Source organism: Capra hircus, chromosome 4 (assembly GCF_001704415.2).
Source record: "Capra hircus breed San Clemente chromosome 4, ASM170441v1, whole genome shotgun sequence".
NCBI lineage: Eukaryota > Metazoa > Chordata > Mammalia > Artiodactyla > Bovidae > Capra > Capra hircus.
Genome location: NC_030811.1, coordinates 8,110,733 through 8,116,732, shown reverse-complemented (window position 1 = coordinate 8,116,732; position 6,000 = coordinate 8,110,733). Strand labels below are relative to the sequence as shown.

The 6,000-nt window shown below is 42.2% G+C and overlaps 1 non-coding gene across 1 annotated transcript; it reads left to right on the top strand.

The window, feature by feature from the left end:
- Positions 695-766, top strand: TRNAC-GCA. The gene has a single exon. It is a non-coding gene; the product is annotated as a tRNA-Cys (tRNA).

Below are 6,000 nucleotides of genomic sequence, written 5' to 3'. Positions count from 1 at the left end.
ATAAGAAGCTTGTTCCTAACCCCACATCACATCTGCATGTTTGACAAGCTCCCAAGATGCTTCCTGAGCACAGGAAATCTGAGGACTGGCCTGAAGGGTGCAGCGTGCCCAGGGTCAAATCTGGTGTCCCTGTTAGCTCTTCCCTGTGGTCCTTTGGTTGCATGGCACTGTGTCTCTGCTAAGCCCACACTCTAGTTCCCCTGATGGTCCCAACTCATCATTAATCTAGTAAAACGCTCCTCCTCTGTAGCCTTTCCATTTTTTGACTGATAGAGGATAGGGAAAAGAGGAAGATAAGAGACTCACTGGCTTAGTTATAAGGTCCTGAACCCAAAGTCAGGACAAGTGGATTCAGGTCCTGAGTTTATCTGTTAGGAGCTGTGTGTGCTTGGGCAGACCAGAAATCCTGAATCTCTGTGTTCAGACGCCCACTGTGAAGGGCACAGACCAGTGACCCTGAAGGCCTCTCCTGTCATAAATACCAGTGTCAGCGCTTTTCCAGAAAGAGCAGGGAGGTGGTTACAGGGAGGGGAACCTGTTGCTTGTTTTGCATCAAGGGAGTAAAATTATAGTGAGGCTGGTTTGGCAGCTTTGAGCAGGCCCAGCCTGGTGAACATCTTGTGGCAAAAATTTATAGGAATGTTGGGCATGGCGACACAGATAAAAGGCAGTACTAAGGCCTCTACTTATATCAGGGGGTATAGCTCAGGGGTAGAGCATTTGACTGCAGATCAAGAGGTCCCTGGTTCAAATCCAGGTGCCCCCTGCTGTCCTTCACTTTTGCTAGCTGAAGCTGGTATTGAAGATTCAGCTCCTTTCCCTAATCCAGGGCCTCAGGATACCAAGTCCTCTCAAATCTGAGGTAACTGAAAACCCTGTCTCTAACACCAGAACTCTAGAGTGATACGTTCCTCCAACAACTGCTCTTTCTTTCACTTACCACTGGTCTTGTTCTACATAGGCTTGTTTCTACATGTTTTCATTGCCCTAAGTCAGTGCTGTGTTGGTAAGTGTTTGACAACCAGCTCTTGAGGGGAGGGGAAGCATTGATTTGCAGTGTTTTCCAACTTCACGGTATAAATAATCTCACCAAGTCCAATGTCAAGCCACAAACACAAGATTGCTGATCATGGTGTTAGGAAGACATGCTGAGAGGTGACTCTCTGGAGCAAGCGGGCTCAAGGACACCACTGCTCCTAACCCATCTTCCCTACAGTGGCATGGGCTCTTTGACCCCCATGCTATCCTCACAAAGCTTACAGAAATAAGAGCAATGGCTATCACAGAATCATCCATTTACTCAAAGACATATTTGTGTTCTACTTGATGCCAGACACAGGAGAGACAGAGCTCAGCAGGAATTGTCTGTGGTGAGCAAGGGAATCAAATGAAGAAATGGTCAAGTGAATGTAAGGATAACTAGATAAATGAAGAAAGGTTCTAATTTAAAAGAAAAGGGAAAAAAAGGAAAAAAATAAAAGAAAAGGATTTCTGTAACCAGCAATATGCTAAATTTGATCTTCTAAAACTCCTCCTACTTCAGAATGTCCAGAAATGTAAAGTAAAGGAGAGCAAATATACATTCATAGGTTTTGCTGAGCTCTCACAGCAGTAAAGATCTTTTAGGAATGGGGGTGGAGGGTGAACTAAAACCCTCCAAGAAGGACTGTGATGGTTGTAGTGATATAACCTACTTGCCTGAGTCTTAATAGCCATTTCAGTCCAGGAAATTAGGTTTTAATCCCCTCTGGAATCACACAGAGTCGGACATGACTGAAGTGACTTAGCAGTAGCAGCCACACCATTAGTGAAAGGGTGGACTAGGAAAATACCAGCACAAGAGGACAGGGGGCCTTTCTCTCCTCAGGAGGAAGAAGGCATCTCCCCTGAGAATTCATAGCCATGGATTTACTGCCGCATATGTTATGGCTTTGAATTTACAGTATCTGCATGGTTCAGAAAGTTCCCAAGCTGAAAGTTAACATAAAAAGTGCACTCAGGCTAACAATGATTCTGGAGTACCCAGAAGAAGCAAACACAAACTGTTAGGGGCATGCCTTCAAGAGGCCCCACAGAACTCTACTGATGAAACCTGGATTAAGATGAGTTCACAGTTCAAAATAGTAAAATATACGAGGAATCCATCTACCATGAATGAAAACTATTAGACAAATAAAGAATGTCAGATAGCAGAATTATCAAACAGGTATTATAAATTAAGTATGGTTAATGTTATTGGAGATATAAGGAATTGAATATACGAGAATAGATGGTTTCTAATGAGATGAAGGACATTCATTTAAAATAAAAAATACAATAATTGAAATTAATAGTTTAGAGCAGTTTAGACAGAGAGAGAGAGAAAAGAGAAATCTGGGAATGAAATGGGATAGAAATCTTAGAAAAAATTACCAAGAACAAAGCGCAGAGGTCTAAAAGAATGCAAAACATAAAGGAGTGGGTAAGAAAGGTAGAGAATAAAATTGAAAGTTCCAATAAATATCACATATGAATTCTACAAACAGAAAAAATAATGGAGGAGAGGCACTATTAAAAGATATAATGTTTGAGATTTTCCAGACTTGTACAAAAATACAATGCCTCAGGTTTAGGAACCATGAGTTCCAAGAAAGATAAATAAAAATAAATCCATACCTAGGACTAACAATTAGACTGACAGCAGACTTTTCAACAGAAGCAATGAAAGTTGGAAGACAATGAAATAAAATATTAAGTGTGTAAAAGTAACTGGAGCTTCCCAAGAGGCTCAGTGGCAAAGCATCGGCCTGCCAATGCAGGAGACACAGGAGACATGGGTTCAGTCCCTGGGTTAGGAAGATCCTCTAGAGGAGGAAATGCAACCCACTCCAGTATTCTTGCATGGAAAATCCCATGGACACAGGAGCCTGGTGGATTACAGTCCATGGGGTGGCAAAGACTAAACAGAACAAGAGTAACTAACTTAGAATTCTCTACTTAGCTCAAATATTCAAGAGTGAGAGAATAATAAGGTATTTAACTGAAATCATTTACTTCTAACATATCTATCTTTGCTATAAGAACTTTGAAAAGCTGTACTTCAGAAAGAAAAACATAGAACCCAGAAGAAAAGAAAAAGAAGAGAAAAATAGCGAATGAAGATATTAGCAACCATGTTGGTAAATCTAAACAGCATAGATTATACAAATTAATATACTAAAGTCCTTCTATTGTTTAGAAGGAGAGTGAACTGTAAAATATAGTTAGACTATATCAAAAACAAGACTTAGCAGCAGCAGCAGCAAAACAGATATGTGTATAAAAAATGTAAAGATGAACTTCTAAAAGCACAGAAAAGGAAGGCAACCATTTCAAATCAGTAGAATAAAAAAGGTGAGTAAAGAAAAATTAACCAATCCAATAGAAGGAAAGAATGGAGAAAAGGCACAGAAAAAATCATTATCAATAGAAAGCAAGACATAAAATGGTAGAAATGAAGTAGAACATATTACTAAACACAATAAAGGTAAATAGACTATTTGCCAATTAAGATAGAGATTGTCATATTGGATTACACAACAACAACAAAATGTAGCTACATGCTCTTATAAAACAGGCAACTAAAATATAAATATCCAGAAAATTTGAAAGTAGGATGGGAAAAGATATATTAAACAAATACTATCAAAAATAAAGTTAATGTAGCAATACTAAGTCAGGCAAAATGGAGTATAGGTTAAAAGTATTATTAAGGATAAAGAGAATTAATTCATAATAATAAAATAAACACTTTCCCAGGAAAATACAATTCTAAACTTGTAAACACAGTCTCGAAATATGTAAAGCAAGAACTGTCAGAAATACAGGAAGAAATTGACAAATGCACAAGATTGATAGGAGGTTTTAACACATCTTTCTCAGTAATTGATAGATCAAAAGTTAAAAAAAAATGATATAGAAGACATAAATAACACAACCCAAGCTTGATGTAATAGAACTAACTTAATCCCTACATACACACATATACACACACACACAAATATATGTACTCTTTTAAAGCAAACATAGAACACTTTGAAACATTTATTGCATAACTTGAACACAAAGTGCGTATCAGAAAATCCTTAAAAATATGAGCACCACATACTACATTTTTTTAATGCAAGGCAAAACTCAGTTACAAAAATATAACATCGTTAAAGACATACATTTGGAAACTAAAAAGTACTTTAATAGATAGAAAAGGAAATAACAAAAATCAGAACATATTTAAATACTCAAATTGACTGTGGCTGTTTTCACAAGGAGAAGTAGATAGCATCTCTACAGGAAGCTAGCTAAATTATTTGGGAAAACTGTAGCTGGCTAGTTCACCAATTGCCCAGAGAGCCAAAAGCAAAACGTATGAAAGTTAAGCCACTGAACATTGAGCTGCTGAAAAACCAATCTGAATTATTGAAAATCTTTAAAAAGTGTGTTCCATTTGCATTCATCCCTTTGTTTGTGTGCAGAACTGGCAAATAAATGCTGATCTAAATTTAGGACCGTTCTCCACAATCATTTCACAAGGCAGTTACAGAAGCCAAGGTGGATGCCGGCATGGGGTGGGAGGTATGACTAAAATTTAAAGGTAGGAAAGAGGTTTCTCAGGCACTGGGAGAACTGGCCATTTGCAAATTGATTTTTGGCAACCGGGTCATTCAGCACATAGGATGTTGGTGAATTGTTTCAAGCAATTGTTGACCCAGAGTCTACAGTTGGGGCCCCAGCCTGGTCAGGTAAGGGGGAGGTTGAATCAAAGAGGTACCAAGCCTGTACATGCTAAAGGAAACATATCTTTCTTGGGTACAGATATTACTTTTTTTTTTTTTTAAGTGAAGGGATTTTAAAGTTTACAGATTCTGAAACTAAGGGTGGCATGCGGGATGAGCTGAGAGAAGGGATACCTACCAGGAGGAAGCTGACCTCAGCAAGAAGGGCCCTAGGCACCAAGCACAGGTAAGGTACTTACCAAAGGGCGCTGTGGCCTTGAGGAATCCTGAGAGCAGATGTTGAACTTGAACCTGCCTTTTTCCACCCAGGAACGTGGGCTTCACAGACATGGGTCCTGTGTCAGTGATTCCCTGGGTGTGGAGAAGGGGGCTTTGTCCAGGGAAGGGGCTGGACAGTCACTGGGGGTGTCCTACCCACGCGGTCTTTCCTTGGAGGCCAGGCCAAGGTGGTCAGCATTGTACCCCGAAGTTCTGGGAGGTGACCCGCAGCAAGGCCAGCGGAGAGGCACAGAGGTTAGACCCACAGGGACCAACACTGGGATTTCTGGGCAAGAAATTCCCTTTCTCTAAGAGTCCAGAGGAAGAGAACTGTCGGGGCGCAGGCGTGGGGAAGGGCTCTCCGGGCCGCAGGCGTCGCCTCCTATTGGACCCCGGCTTCCTCGGCCCCTGCAAACCGCAAACCCATGAGCCCGCGTTCTCTAAGCTGTTCTAACAAGGGTTCACCAGACCGGGGATGAGGCCCAGCCGGGGATCGTCTCCCCCGCACCGAGTCCACAACTCTCCCCCAGCCCCTCTGCGTCCTTTCTGACCTGTAGAATGGTGGGCTCGTGCTTCATTCATTCAACACATTTATCTGAGGGCCTACTCCGTGCCAGGAACGTCTACAAATCACAAAACAGAGCAGCAAATAGTCACACAGGTACAGTGGCTCCCGGGTCAAGGCGCGGGTGAGCGCGGGAGCCGGGGGACAGACCTGAGAGCGCGCCGGGGTCTGGCGGCCACTCCGGCCCATCCACCACCCAAGTCAAGGGGTCCAGCCTGCAGCCTCCTCCGCCCCTCTCGGGGTCCGCTTCCCCTACCCCTTCCCTAGTCACGGTAGGCTTGCGGGATACGTCCTTTGGCAGAGACGGGTCCCGTTTAATCTGAGCATCCCCACCTGGCGAATAGGAGTCGCTCACTAAAAGTTGGATGCAAGAAAGGATGGATGGATGGATGGATGTGTGGATGCACGAGTTTAGTCCGGCAAGCA